The 15,837-nt window shown below is 32.3% G+C and overlaps 1 long non-coding RNA gene across 1 annotated transcript; it reads right to left on the reverse strand.

Moving 5' to 3' along the window:
• Window positions 1–649: 649 nt before the first annotated feature.
• On the reverse strand, window positions 650–14,849 carry LOC127715494 (uncharacterized). Its single transcript, XR_007988447.1, has 4 exons — window positions 14,414–14,849; window positions 9,822–9,997; window positions 6,439–6,535; window positions 650–1,645 (listed from the first exon to the last, which is right to left on the reverse strand). It is a non-coding gene; the product is annotated as an uncharacterized LOC127715494 (long non-coding RNA).
• Window positions 14,850–15,837: the final 988 nt, after the last annotated feature.

Raw genomic sequence — 15,837 nt, forward strand, 5'->3', positions numbered from 1 at the left:
TTTTTAGAACCTCTGTAAGGATACAACAGATGACTGGAAGTACAAGTATAGAAATGAAAATGTTATGCAATTATTGATGACATCCGCATTCTGTGAGAAATGTATCCACCTATGTTGGTCTATGGTCATTCAAGAACCGGTGATGTATTTAGATGAAGATCTAACACCAGACACACCTTTTGACAAGAACACCTACAAAGAATTTGTCAAAAGTGGGGATAGAGTAGTCTATGTTGTCTGGCCAGCATTGCTTCTACATAAAGAAGGTCCTTTGCTTTATAAAGGAGTGGTACATAGGAAAAATTGCAACATATGTTTTCATATGTTTAACATATGTTTTTCATATGTTTGAAAACATATGTAAACATATGTTTAGGCCCGACATGAAAACATATGTTTTTGAACATATGAAAAACATATGGAAAACATATGAAAAACATATGTTTTTAAAATCATATGAAAAACATATGTTTTTCATACATGTAAACATATGAAAAACATATGTTTTTCATATGTTTTTTACAAACATATGTTTTTCATATGTTTTCATACCTGGCCTAAACATATGTTTTCATATGTTTGTCCTAAACATATGTTTTCATATGTTTGGCCCAAACATATGTTTTCATATGATTTTATCTTGGTCCTAAATAAATATTTTTTATATGTTTTTAATTGTTCAAATGCATTTATTTTCTCATAGATTCTTAACATGGTTTGTATATATATATATGTATTTTTTTTTGCGGTAGGTTTTTTAGGGTTATGTTTTGATGTTTTAATATGTTTTTCTTTGTTATCTTTTTTTTTCTGTCAGGAACTCATTTTGAGTGTAAATACTTCAGTGTGATGAGTTGTTGCTTTAAAAAGTAAATAACCCAAAATACCAAACTCCACAGAAAATACATGGCAAAATCAAAAGCTCAAACAAATAAAAAACAACTGTATACAGGCATTCCTTTATGCAGAAAAATAACAGTGCTCCATAATTTTTATATCAAGTAGAATTCTTTTTTTATTAACTTGTTGTCTCTTCTATTTTCATATTTTTGTCTCTTTGACATACCACATTTCTATTGTCTAGTATATTCTATTTTGGTTTGTTTGTCACCATTTCTATTGTCTATATTCTATTTTCAAATGTTTCTCTCTTTGACATGCCCCATTTCTATTGTCTATATTCTATTTTCATATGTTTGTCTCTTTGGCATACCCCATTTCTTTTGTCTGTATTCTATTTTTAATATTTTTGTCTCTTTGTCATACCCAAATTCTATTGTCTACATTCTATTTTCATATGTTTGCCTCTTTGATATACCCTATTTCTATTGTCTATATTCTATTTTCATGTTAGTCTCTTTGACATACCCCAATTTTATTGTCTATATTCTATTTTCATATGTGTGTCTCTTTGACATACTCCATTTCTATTTCCCTATGATGTATGTGATATTTCTATTGCTATATCACCATACACAGATATTTAATTGTCTTCACTGCTGGCTATTACTGGTGCATGTGTATGCAGCGGCTTTTTTGGAAATATCCTGTATGATTAAGAAAGACAACTAAATTGACTTTGAGTTTAGTATTGTATTAATCTAAAATTAATGTTCTTTGGTTCTGTTTCTTTACTTTTCAGTTCCTGCAAGTAAAAATAAAAGAACAGAGTTTCAATGTCCACCTAGTCGTACATTTTTTATCTATCAAGGGGCAATATTAAAAAAAAAACATATTTTTTTGTTCTCAAAAATATTTATAAATAAAAAATGTGCTTGGGGGAAAAAAAGTTCTTTTTCTTGTATACTAAATATTTCAAACCGACCTTAAGGGCATTACTATAATAGTATACTACATGTATAAGTTTAATAAAAAAAAATGAGAGCATTTACGAGGCCATTTTCCATAAATTTATTATTTCCAAGGGGCATAACTCTTTTGAAAAAAGCTGATCGGCCAAATTTATAAACCTTGACTAGGATTATGCTGATATTAACCTATAGAATAAGTTTTAAAAAATCTGGCAAGAATTGTACCTGCAAGACAAATATAAACACCTTACAATTATTCCATAAACATAAAGTAGTTCACCTATACTTTTAGTATCTAAAAAAAAGACCAAATCAAGAGAAATTTAATACTGACCAATGAACCATGAAAATAAGGTTAAGGTCAGATGAAGCCTGCAAGATAAATGTAAAGTTAAACCTAAACACCTTACAATTTCAATCTACAATCATTCCAGAAACCATAGGGTCTTATGTTAAAGGAAGTCCCCCCATTGGCGGCCATCATGGATGAAGGATCACCTTCAAAGTAACAACACTTGGTCAGCACCTCAAAAGGAACATGCATACCATGTTTGGTTTCATTCCATTGAATGGTTCTCTAAAAGAAAACATTTGTATGTATTTCTCAAAGGGTCCTATTTTAAACTAAGTCCTCCGCTGGTGGCCATCTTAGATTATGGATCGGCATAGTAACAACACTTGGTCAACACCTCATAAGGAACATTCATGCCATGTTTGGTTTCATTGCATTCAGTGGTTCTCTAAAAGAAGACATTTGTATGTATTTCCCATAGGCTCCTATGTTAAACTAAGTCCCCGGCTGGCGGCCATCTTGGATGATGGATCAGCTTCAAAGTAACAACACTTGGTCAGCACCTCATAAGGAACATTCTTGCCATGTTTGGTTTCATTCCATTCAGTTTTTCTCTAAAAGAAGACGTTTGTATGTATTTCCCATAGGGTCCCATGTTAAACTAAGTCCCCCGCTGGCGGCCATCTTGGATTATGGGTCGGCTTCAAAGTAACAACACTCGGTCAGCACCTCATAAGGAACAATCTTGCCATGTTTGGTTTCATTCCATTCAGTGGTTCTCTAAAAGAAGACATTTGTATGTATTTCTCATAGGGTCCCATGTTAAACTAAGTCCCCTGCTGGCGGCCATCTTGGATTATGGATCGGCTTCAAAGTATAAACACTCGGTCAGCACGTCATAAGAAACATTCATGCCATGTTTGGTTTCATTCCATTCAGTGGTTCTCTAAAAGAAGACATTTGTTTGTATTTCCCGTAGGGTCCAATGTTAAACTAAGTCCCCCACTGGCGGCCATCTTGGATTATGGATCGGCTTCATAGTAACAACACTTGGTCAGCACCTCATAAGGACCATTCATGCCATGTTTGGTTTCATTCCATTCAGTGGTTCTCTAAAAGAAGACATTTGTATGTATTTCCCATAGGGTCACATGTCAAACTAAGTCCCCCGCTGGCGGCCATCTTGGATTATGGATCGGCTTCAAAGTAACAACACTTGGTCAGCACCTCATAAGGAACATTCATACCATGTTTGGTTTCATTCCATTCAGTGGTTCTCTAAAAGAAGACATTTGTATGTATTTCCCATAGGGTCCTATGTTAAACTAAGTCCCCCGCTGGCGGCCATCTTGGATGATGGATCCGCTACAAAGTAACAACACTCGGTCAGCACCTCATAAGGAACATTCATGCCATGTTTGGTTTCATTCCATTCAGTGGTTCTCTAAAAGAAGACATTTGTATGTATTACCCATAGGGTCCTATGTTAAACTAAGTCCCCCGCTGGCGGCCATCTTGGATGATGGATCCGCTACAAAGTAACAACACTTGGTCAGCACCTCATAAGGAACATTCATGCCATGTTTGGTTTCATTCCATTCAGTGGTTCTCTAGAAGAAGTTCAAAATGTAAAAAGTTAACGCTGACGACGGACGACGGACGCCAAGTGATGAGAAAAGCTCACTTGGCCCTTCTGGCCAGGTGAGCTAAAAAACTTAAAGGGAAATTATTCAATTGTTATACATGTATGTTTGAAAACTCATTCGTATAATGCAATAAAATGCTTCGCTGGGGCGCAGCTTGATACGACCGCAGAGGTCGAACCCTGAACAGTTGGGGCAAGTATGGACACAAAATTCAAGCTTGATACAGCTATGACTTTGGATTGTCATTAAATATTTGACACAGCATAGGTTTCTGACACAGGATGAATGTGGTGTAAGAACTGGAAAAAATTTAATTTACCTATTATGGTGGAATATCCATAAACTAAATTGTTTGTTAATTTCAATATATCAAAGAATATGTAGAATTCAATGTTTGATGTTATGTAATAAAGTTGAAATTTGGACCGTTTTTGTTCAATGTGGACCAATTTGGTAACATGTATAAATAATCAAAAATCTAAATACATGGGAGCCCATTTAAATACATCATAAAGGTATTAAAATCGAAAGTGACATCATAGTCATGGCTAAAAATAAACAAAAATCCTTAATCAGCAACATTTAAAGTAATATCTAAAAATAAAATTCCTTTGTAACCATAAAAGCCCATTTAAATACATCATAAAGATATTAAAATAGAAAATGACATCATAGTCATGGCTAAACATAGCAAAAAACCCTTAATCAGCATCACTTAACAGTAATATCTAAAAATGGAAATTACATCATAAAGGTATTAAAATAGAAAATGACATCATAGTCATGGCTAAAAATAAACAAAATCCTTAATCAGCATCAGCAACATTTTATAGTAATATCTAAAAATAAAATTCCTTTGTAACCATAAAAGCCCATTTAAATACATCATAACAGATATTAAAATAGAAAATGACATCATAGTCATGGCTAAACATAGCAAAAACCTTAATCAGCATCATTTAACAGTAATATCTAAAAATAAAAATTTTTCTTTGCAACCATAAAAGTAAAATAGAAAATGACATCATAATCATAGCTAAAAATAAACAAAAATTTTTTTTATTGGCAAATCTTAAATGGAGTTTATTATACTAAAACAATAAATTTGCAACCATAAACATGATAAAACCCCATTTAAACACATCATAAAAGTATTAAATAATTCAACTACATCATAAGGCTATAAAAATAGAAAATGACTTCATAGTCAAGGCTAAAGGTAAACAAAAAACCTTCATCAGCAAAATTTTATATTGGCAAATTTCCAATGAAGTTTATTACACTAAAATTGTTGGCAAATTTCCAATGCATTTATTAACAATAAAGTTATTGGCAAATTTCCAATTTACATAATTTAAAAGCAGTGTAGATGAGATATTTAAATGAGTTTGAATTACCAACCTTACACTTCTTTTAAATAATGTTCTTTACTCAATTATTTGTCTATTAAAATGGAAACCCTTGTTTTTTAACCTTTTTTCCCCTTATTCCTTAATATTTGGACCCTTATTCATAAATATTTGAGCAATTAACCCCAAAACTCAATTCCTACTTTCTCTTCGTGATAAAAAATAACTAACTTAAAATGTAAATTTTAAACAAAAAAAAAAGGAAAAAAAAAAATTACCCCTTTTTTTACCCCCGCCCCCCTTATGATTCATCACCCCCACCCCCCTTTCCCCCCAAACCAAGCTCAATAACAGCCTTGCCTTTGTGGTATGGTACCTTGTAATACAATTTTAGAGAGATCCATACACTTGAACACAAGTTATTGTCTAGAAACTAAAAAATGCTTATTTTAAACCCCTTTTTAGGCCCCTTATTACTTAACGTTTTGGGCAATTACCACAACACTCAATTCCAGCTTTCCCTTTGTAAAATGGAACCTTGTAGTAAAATTTCAGAAAGATCCATACACTTACACACAAGTTATTGTCATGAAACTAGAAAAATGCTTGTTTTTTGCCCCCTTTTGGCCCCTTATTCCTAAAATTTTGAGGCAATTAACCCCAAAATCAATCCCAGCATTGACCCTTTGTGATATGGAATCTTGTGGTACAATGTCAAAGAGATCCATATGCTAACACACAAGTTTTGTCTGGAAGTTACAAAAATGCTTATTTTCGGCCCCTTTTTGGCCCCTAATTCCTTAACTGTTGGTACCATAACCCCCAAAATCAATCCCCACCTTCCTATTGTGGTATTGAACCTTATTGTAAAATTTCATAGAGATCCATTCACTTAAACTAAAGTTAGAGTGCGAAAACCATTGTGTATTCGGACGACGACGCCGGACGACGACGACGCCAACGTCATACCAATATACGACCTCAAAATTTTTTTGCGGTCGTATAAAAACAATAATTGATTGAATTTTCTTGCTTATTTTAATGTTCAGTGGCAAATATTTTATGTATATATACATTCAAGATGAGAACAACTTTTAAATACACAATTCATAATATAAGCAAATGCTATAATTATTTGAACTTCTGACATCTCATGCGTGTGTGTGTGTGGAGCAGAAGAAGGAGAGCAGGATAAGGATTTCTTGATGCATACTTGACATCAGAAAGACATAAATAAACAACAGTATACATGCCGTAACATGTACAATTACACTTGAAAAAGTTTTAAATAGATAACATTAAATTATTTAAATTAACTGCAATTCTACAGATGAACTTACTTTGATACCAGTTCTTTTTGCCGGACATCCGCATCTACATGTACACCAGTGATTCTAAAACTGCACTTTCCTTTCATTTGGCAACCATGGTAATAAGCTAAAATTTTAAATCTTAATTTAATCCAGAACTCCAGACAAAAACTAGATCATTTTTGTAGATGAAGTATGAACTGATGCTCAGAGTCACTAATTTATATTTTTACTTTTGATTGAATGGAAAAAATGTGTAAGCAAACAACAAAAAGATCAACAGCGTAACTAATATTAACTAGAGGCTCTAAAGAGCCTGTGTCGCTCACCTTGGTCTAAGTGCATATTAAACAAAGGACACAGATGGATTCATGACAAAATTGTGTTTTGGTGATGGTGAAGTGTTTGTAGATCTTACTTTACTGAACATTCTTGCTGCTTACAATTATCTCTATCTATAATGAACTTGGCCCAGTAGTTACAGTGGGAAATATTTTGTAAAAATTTACAAAAAATTTACAAAATTTATGAAAATTGTAATAAATTGACTATAAAGGGCAATAACTCCTTAAGGGGTCAATTGACAATTTTGGTCATGTTGACTTATTTGTAGATCTTACTTTGCTGTACATTATTGCTGTTTACAGTTTATCTCTATCTATAATAATATTCAAGATAATAACCAAAAGCTGCAAAATTTTCTTAAAATTACCAATTCAGGGGCAGCAACCCAACAACGTGTTGCTTGATTGGTCTGAAAATTTCAGGGCAGATATATCTTGACCTAATGAACAATTTTATCCTCGTCAGATTTGCTCTAAATGCTTTGGTTTCAGAGATATGAGCCAAAAACTGCATTTTACCCTATGTACTATTTTTTTTAGCCATGTCCGCCATCTTGGTTCGCGGGTGGGGTCATCGGACACATTTTTTAAACTAGATACCCTAATGATGATTGTGGACAAGTTTGGTTAAATTTGTCTTAAGAGTTTCAGAGGAGAAGATTTTTGTAAAAGATTACAAAAATTTATGAAAAATGGTTAAAAATTGACTATAAACGGCAATAACTCCTTAAGGGGTCAACTGACTATTTTGGTCATGTCGACTTATTTGTAGATCCTACTTTGCTGAACATTATTGCTGTTTACAATTTATCTCTATCTATAATAATATTAAAGGTAATAACCAAAAACGGCAAAATTTCCTTAAAATAACCAATTCAGGGGCAGCAACCCAACAACGGACACATTTTTTAAACTAGATACCAAATGATGATTGTGGCCAAGTTTGGTTTAATTTGGTAAAGTTGTTTCAGAGGAGAAGATTTTTGTAAAAGTTAACGACGACGACGGACGCCAAGTGATTAGAAAAGCTCACTTGGCCCTATAAGCCAGGTGAGCTAAAAACGGCAAAATTTCCTTAAAATTACCAATTCAGGGGCAGCAACCCAACAATGAGTTGTCCGATTCATCTGAAAATTTCAGGGCAGATAGATCTTGACCTGATAAACAATTTTACCCCATGTCTGATTTGCTCTAAATGTTTTGGTTTCAGAGATATAAGCCAAAATCTACATTTTACCCCTATGTTCTATTTTTAGCCATGGCGGCCATCTTGGTTGGTTGGCCGGGTCATCGGACACATTTTTTAAACTAGATACCCCAATGATGATTGTGGCCAAGTTTGGTTAAATTTGGCCGAGTAGTTTCAGAGGAGAAGATTTTTGTAAAAGTTAATGGACAACGGACGACAGACGAACGAAGGACGCCAAGTGATGAGAAAAGCTCACTTGGCCCTTTGGGCCAGGTGAGCTAATAATATATGTATAGCCTAAGCCCGTCTTAGTATAGTATGAACTTTTTCTAATATAAAATCATCTATTCTGCTGTCTACAGTTTAAAAAAAACAACATTTAGGCATTAACTCTTGATGTCTATTAAATCTTGATTTCCTGTTACATAGGCAAAATTGTTTAAATACACAATTTAAAGGCATGTTGTGAAATCTCAATAAATACTTATGATTGCAATGTAAGTTTAATCGTTGTTGTAGCTATGAAATCTATACAATAACGTCATTCATTACAGCATTAGGTTTACAACGTTACCATAGTTCAATGTTAGTACTTCACATATATACTATTTTCAGACAAGGCAATATTAACTCATGAACATAATATGTTGTCATTTGTGTTACCATCCATACTTCATGCATTTAATAAAAGAATAGCGCTTCAATGTACCTCGCCAATTGATGGATATATAAAATTTGCTGTCAAAAAGCAAAAAATATGTATGTTCTTTTAACCTTTTTCATAAATTATAAATAATCTAAAAGAAATGAAGACATGTGTGGGATTGCTTGCAATGCAGTTTTTCTTACAATATCTATTTCCAAGAGGTATAACTACTGTAAACATATTTGATCAGCACTTATTTTCTAACTCATAAAACTAAAAGACCATGCTGATATAGACCTATGGTATGAATTACAAAAATATCTGACAAAAAAATGTAACCATAACAGTGCTTTACTGGTTATCTTCCTTAGAATTTACATTTCAAAGTGAAGTAATTCCTGTATAACTAATTTATCCAAGACATTACTGGTATATAATAAACCTTTGGTATACATTAATATCATATGAATAAACTTTAGACATAGAAGTATGTCTTCTCTGTATGAAATCCTGTTAGTTGATTTCAAATGTTATTATAATGACAATGCTTAAACATCCAAAGTCACACACCATCCATGACTCGACAAAGTTTCAAAATCAATAGACCATGACTGAGGGGCTGGGCAAAATAAAAACAAGGGATATGAAATGCACTAGTACTCTGACATATACAACTGCATACCAAATATCAAAGATTTATCATTATTGGTTCACTCAAACTGACCTAATCAGAAACTTTTCACATTTAAGTTAAGTAAAAATATCAAAGTCAATCAACCATGACTGAGGGATTTGGACCATATAATCTCAATGGAAATGGAAATGAGAAGTGGATATCCTACTTCTACTGCAAAAAATATTATTGACTTATTTAACCATAACTCGGCCATAAGTTATTGTTTGGTTCCTCTTAAACTGACCTAATCTCAATTTTTAACAAATTGTTTATGACTTCACCTCTGTTACAGCATGCCCAAGACTCACCTTCATGACTGTTGTTGCAAGACAAAAAAAGAACAAGCAATGAAGTGTTAATAGAGCTTCCAACACTATTTTCTATAAAATTGACCTGTAAAAAAAAATAATTTGTCACTGCTTATAGAAATAGCCCACAACAAGAATCAAAACTTTCAACTCTATCATGTCTATGACCTCAAAACTTGCAACATGTATACAGAGTCTGACAACAACAAAATAATAATATTTAAACAAAGTTATCCTCTTCATTACATACCTCTCATCACAAAATTAGTCATTGACTACTGCTCCTTTTATGCACATAAATCAATATGACAATCTATGAATCCATTATATAATCTAGAAAGCAATGCCTCAAATGAATTCTGTTCTGTTGCTTAGATTCTTCTACTTCTTGAAGTACATGTACAAAATGTACTTTCATTGAAAATGCTAAAAGAAATAATGTATAACATGTTCAAATGTATAATAAAATGAAGTTGCAATATTTCTGCCAAATTGCCTTAAATATTTTTATATGGCAAAATTGGCTTATTTTGATCTTTTAAAACAAGAACAACAGATCTAGACTTGCCCTGAAAAAAATTTAACTATATCAAAAGTATTAAATTATTTGAATGTTCTAATCCATCTTATGCATGTTATGTTTATTAAATCCATATATAGTCATGACCATTGTATGAAGTGATGAATCAAAGTGGTTAAATCTGCTTTGTACAGATCTGATGTCAGATAAGTTGAGCAGTTTCACACCACTATCCCAGGTTAGGGAGCTACCATTTGATTTTATAGGGGGGGAGGGGGTAGGATGAAAAATTTTGTCCTGCATTTTTATTTTTCCACTCTATTCAGTCCTGTTTTTTTTTTATTTATAGTTTATCCTGACAATTTTTTTACATCAATTGTCATCCTGCCTTTTTTTTTGGCAAAGTGTCTCATCCTGCCTTTTTTTCAAATTTCATCCTAGCCCCACCTCCCCCCACATAAAAAAACAAATTATAGCTCCCTTAAGGGCAGGGTTTGGCACCAACAAACTAGTCTGACTCCACCACATCCTGTATGTGCCTGTCCCAAGTCAGGAGCCTGTAATTCAGCGGTTCAAGTTGTCGTTTGTTCACTTTGTTGCTGTATATCATATTTGTTTATTTGTTCCTTGTTTTGTTTATAAATCATTATCAGTCTGTTAGTTTCCTCATTTGCATGGTTTTACATTTGTCATTTCCATTAAATGTCTTTTATAGCTGACTTTGTTCATTGTTGAAGTCATCTTGTACCATAACTTATACTTGTTAACTTCTATGTCATTTGATCTCTGGTGGAGAATTGGACCCTTCTCATTGGCAATCTTACCACATCTTCTTATTTTTATATTCACATTTAAGTAGATGTAAAGTAGACCATTCATGCACTCGACTAGGGTCCACATCTTATAATGTACAAAGTGATAAGATCTGTCGCTGTAATAGCCTGGGTCATATTTTTCAGCTTAAAAATATGTGAATAGGTGTGGAAAACTATCAGAAGTATAATACATGTATGATAAGGCTGAGAATTACTAGATGTTTATTGTTATAGTACTCAGTAATAGTAGTCTCAGACTCAGGATAATTATATTAAGGCTTATTGTACTTGTCATATGCAAATTTAAGCCCTGTAATTTTCTTAGTTGCAAGTCTTGTTTTGCCTTAACATGCTTAAGTTAACATAAAATAAGGAATTAGAATCTCAGATTTGAGCTTTAATCAAATGTGATGATTTTCTCGGTAATGCCGGAATGTGATTCTTGTCCGCTCCTGTATGTCCTGGAATCACGTGCACTCATAATTAAAATTGGGAAAAGGTTATAATTACATGTACAATATTACCTACGTGATGTATGAAAAGGTATATACATTTTTTAAATCTAAATTATATGAAAAGGGGGAGTAATTGCTCCCCAGGGGCACCCCTATCTATTAAGTGTAAAATAGCTATTAATTGCTAGAGAGATAATAAAGTCGTCTACACAGTTTCATGGTTTTAAAACAACTGATAAACAAATACAAATACCACACATGTATAATAAGATATACAGGTCTGCATCAGTTAAAGTATAAAAGTTCTGTTGTGACATTAGATAAACAATTTCAATACATTACATCAAGTATAAGGGGACAACCATTTGATATTCTGGGGAGGGGGGGGGGGGGGGTGGGGGGGGGGGGGCAGGAGGATTTGTTTTGGATCGGTTATTTATTTTTGTAAACTAAGAGGACAGATTATTTATTTTCTGCACTGTTGAAGCAAGATTTTTCATTTTCATTAAAACAAGGGACTGATTATTCATTTTCATAACTATATTGATAATATTTGAAAACATACAATTTTTATTATAAATAATACATGTACAGTCAACTTGAGTCAAGTCATTAATGTACCATTTAATCAGAATTAATCATCATCCTCTGCGGAAATGAATCTTCTGAATTCCAAACTGCATATACATGTATTGCATACATACACGGTATTAGAGTTGGGCTGTGACTAGCCTCTTTTAAAAGTATTGCCAAATATATTTAAGCCGAGCAGAGCGAGGCAAAAAAATTTTGTAGGGTTTTGAAGCCGTTGAAGGCCCAAAGAAACTATAGAACAAATGATGCAAAATCGTGCTTTCTGGGCATTCCAAAACCCTTTCTTATTCTGAAAACGCAAGTTCTGTTTTAATAATTTTTTGACAATATTTTGGTCTCAAAGCAAAATGTATAGATTCAGCGTAAGACTTAAGTTTTTATGGACAACCTCAAAAGACCAATATGAAGAATAAAGTAAAAATTCGTAAGGGTTCCGCGGAACCCAGTGTCTCGCCTACTTTTTCTGTTAATCGCAGGCTCAACAAAAATGAGGAAGTAAATCAATAAAAATATTCCTCTTGATACTATCTTTTGATTGTAAGAACTTTCTGTCCAAGTTTGGTAAAAATCCAGGATAGTTTATGAATCTAATAAATGTTTAAAAACTTTATCTGCAGACTGAATGTAATGTTAACTTGAAGAAAACAAAATTTCCTTCTAGATACTAGCATTTGATCATAAACAAGCTTCTGTTAAAGTTTGGTGCAAATCCAAAATAGTATAAGAAAGTTATTAAAATTTAAAAAACTTTAACCACAGAGTGAATGTGTTGTTTCCTGACAGGAAATCTAAGTCCATTTAAAAGTAAAATACGGAAAAAATGGATTTATTATTTTACAAAATTTCCTTCTAGATACTAGCTTTTGATCATAAACAAGCTTCTGTCCAAGTTTGGTACAAATCCAAAATAGTATAAGAAAGTTATTAAAATTTTAAAAACTTTAACCACAGAGTGAATGTGTTGTTTCCTGGCAGAAAATCTAAGTCCATTTAAAAGTAAAATACGGAAAAAATGGATTTATTATTTTACAAAATTTCCTTCTGGATACTATCTTATGATCATAAACAAGCTTCTGTCCAAGTTTGGTAGAAACCCAGGATAGTTTAAGAAAGTTATTAAAATTTTAAAAACTTTAACCACAGAGTGAATGTAATATTTCCCGGCAGAAAAACTAAGTCCATTTATAAGTAAAATACGGAAAAAATGGAATTTTATTTTTACAAAATTTACTTCTGGATACTATCTTATGATCATAAACAAGCTTCTGTCCAAGTTTGGTAGAAATCCAAGGTAGTTTAAGAAAGTTATTAAAATTTCAAAAACTTTAACCACAGAGTGAATATTTGTGGACGCCGCCGACGACGACGACGACAGAATGTAGGATCGCTATGTCTCGCTTTTTCGACTAAAGTCGAAGGCTCGACAAAAATGTAATTCACATAGTTAAGTATGTGGCTGCTGTTTTTTTTTTTTTTTTTTTTTGTTGCTGTTTTCGGCATGCAGAATTTAAATCTTTTATACCTGTAAATTATATGGGGTTTTATTCAAATTAAGTTAAGAGGGGGCTGATTATCAGTAATATAACTTTGTCAAGTAATTTTTAATAACAAATTTCAATTACAACTGATGTAGCTCTTAACTGGGATACAATTTAAAGTAGTTAAGTTGTAAAATTAGCTAAAAAGTCTAAAATAAAATAAAACTCATGATCAAGTTGAAAACAAAATTACTAAATCACAAAACAAAAGAAATGTAACACTAAGAGATTACAGAAGGGCAATCAATGAACAAAAGACAAATTTAAAGAAACATTGATCCTGAAAAAACAGGTGCTACGTCCAAGGGAGAACAGAACTTGCTTCTTGCAAACACTCACTGTGAAAACAATTTGATATGAAGACAAGCTTTTGGTTTTAAAATTTCCTACATAAAGGCATTTGCCTCAATGTAGTTACAGCCCTGTAATAAAAGTGAGGTAAGTGTTCCTGAGCCAATATACCTCAAGTTAAATGAAACCCATTTTCAGACATTTCAAGTATATTTGAATAATATTTATACCTTTATTATTAAGAGATTTGGGAAGTGTTTCCCAAATTTTTTTTTGAAAAAAGATGAATTTTATGAAGAATCTGGTGCCACCTCATACTTTCGAATAGCATTTATAAAATGGCTTAAAGACCTGCCGAGTTATTCATTTTCAATACATTGTAAGTCAGGTTATTTATTTTCGAACTACCACAGGACAAACTATTTATTTTTGTGATTATCAAGGCTGTGTTATTTATTTTCAAAATCCTCCTGCCCCCCCCCCCCCCCCCCCCCCCCCCCCAGAATATCAAATGGTCGTCCCCTAAGTCTACAGTCAAATAGTTTTTCGTGAAAAATAAACTTAGTGAAAGCACACACATCTTCTGCTTTAATCCAATAATTAAACAAAATGTGCATAATAATATTTACCTTTCGTTGCGCTTTTAGGGTACGTAAAATCATCCATCAAAACAAAAACACTTTGACTTTCGTTGCGTTGACTTTCGTTTCATAAATTTTCTATGTTTCGTTCCCCGGTTTCTTCCAGTTAATCGACAAGTCACCCATTTCAATTTATCTGTTTATAATAAATTTTTGATTCGCCAGTTTGAAAAACCAAAGTTCCTTGTATCATCTATCTCTGTCCATTCTTAAAAACTTTTAAAAAGACAGCAGCAGATAATCGCGTGAGCGTCCATGGATTTTGCGTCATAGTATAAAAAACGGTAACGGTGAAAAGATTTCCGGGTTTTCGTGTTTGACGTACCATGCAAGCTTTCGTACATTTACGTATATTTGAGGGTCTGGAATCAAGATGGGGGTTTAAGAATAGAAAATAATGACATAAAGTGCAAAATAAAGAACAGATAGAAAAAAAAGCAGAAATATAGAATAAAGAGTCATAGAGAATAATGGGATTATTAATAAAAAAAAGAATTGAGAATAAAGAACAAACTAAATAAAGAATATTTATTCATATTATTATTTAATATTTATAACTCATTCACTTATTTTACATTCTGTTCAATTCAAAATTAGATAGCTCTGCTGTGGGGGTGACAATGACAGGGCTGACCTGCTTTCAGCATCATGATCATGTGGGATTTCGTGGGAAGAGTAGAAAGTGAACTTTCCTGTTTGAGAAATACGCTATATAGGTAATAAATGAAAAAATGTATGTGATAATTAAATGACAAATTTTGACATTTTCTCAAAACATTTTTTTTAATGTCCTTTAAAACATATGAAAACATATGAAAATCATATGTTTTTCATATGTTTACAAACATATGTAAACATATTTTATAAAACATATGAAAACATATGTTTGCTTCCATATGTTTTCATATGTTTCAAAACATATGTAAACATATGTTTGTAAACATATGTTTTTCATATGTTTGGGACAAACATATGAAAAACATATGAAAATCATATGAAAATCATATGTTTTGAAAACATATGAAAAACATATGTTGCAATTTTTCCTGTGTACAAGCTTACTGGAAGAAATCATAATGATTATTTTTATCTTGAAAACAATGTGATATGACCAATGTTAATAAACAAGTTATCTGATAGAGGTAGCTATACATCATATCATATATTTTGAAAATTTTAAAAGTATTTCTTGAATATCAATTATACAGCGTCAAATAAGAGGGTAGATAGGTAAGTACAAAGTTTGGCTTTATTTGGTCAACAAAATTTTTCAACTGAAAAAGGGATTCAAATTCGTATTGACTAGATTGGAATTTCAGTTATATGCAGTCATTTAGAATACAGTTTAACCAAACAGGCAACACAACTTTGTGAGTTTTCAATGTGTTTTCAATTCTTCCAGCATTGGGTTC

Source organism: Mytilus californianus, unplaced genomic scaffold (genome assembly GCF_021869535.1).
Source record: "Mytilus californianus isolate M0D057914Y unplaced genomic scaffold, xbMytCali1.0.p SCAF_9, whole genome shotgun sequence".
NCBI lineage: Eukaryota > Metazoa > Mollusca > Bivalvia > Mytilida > Mytilidae > Mytilus > Mytilus californianus.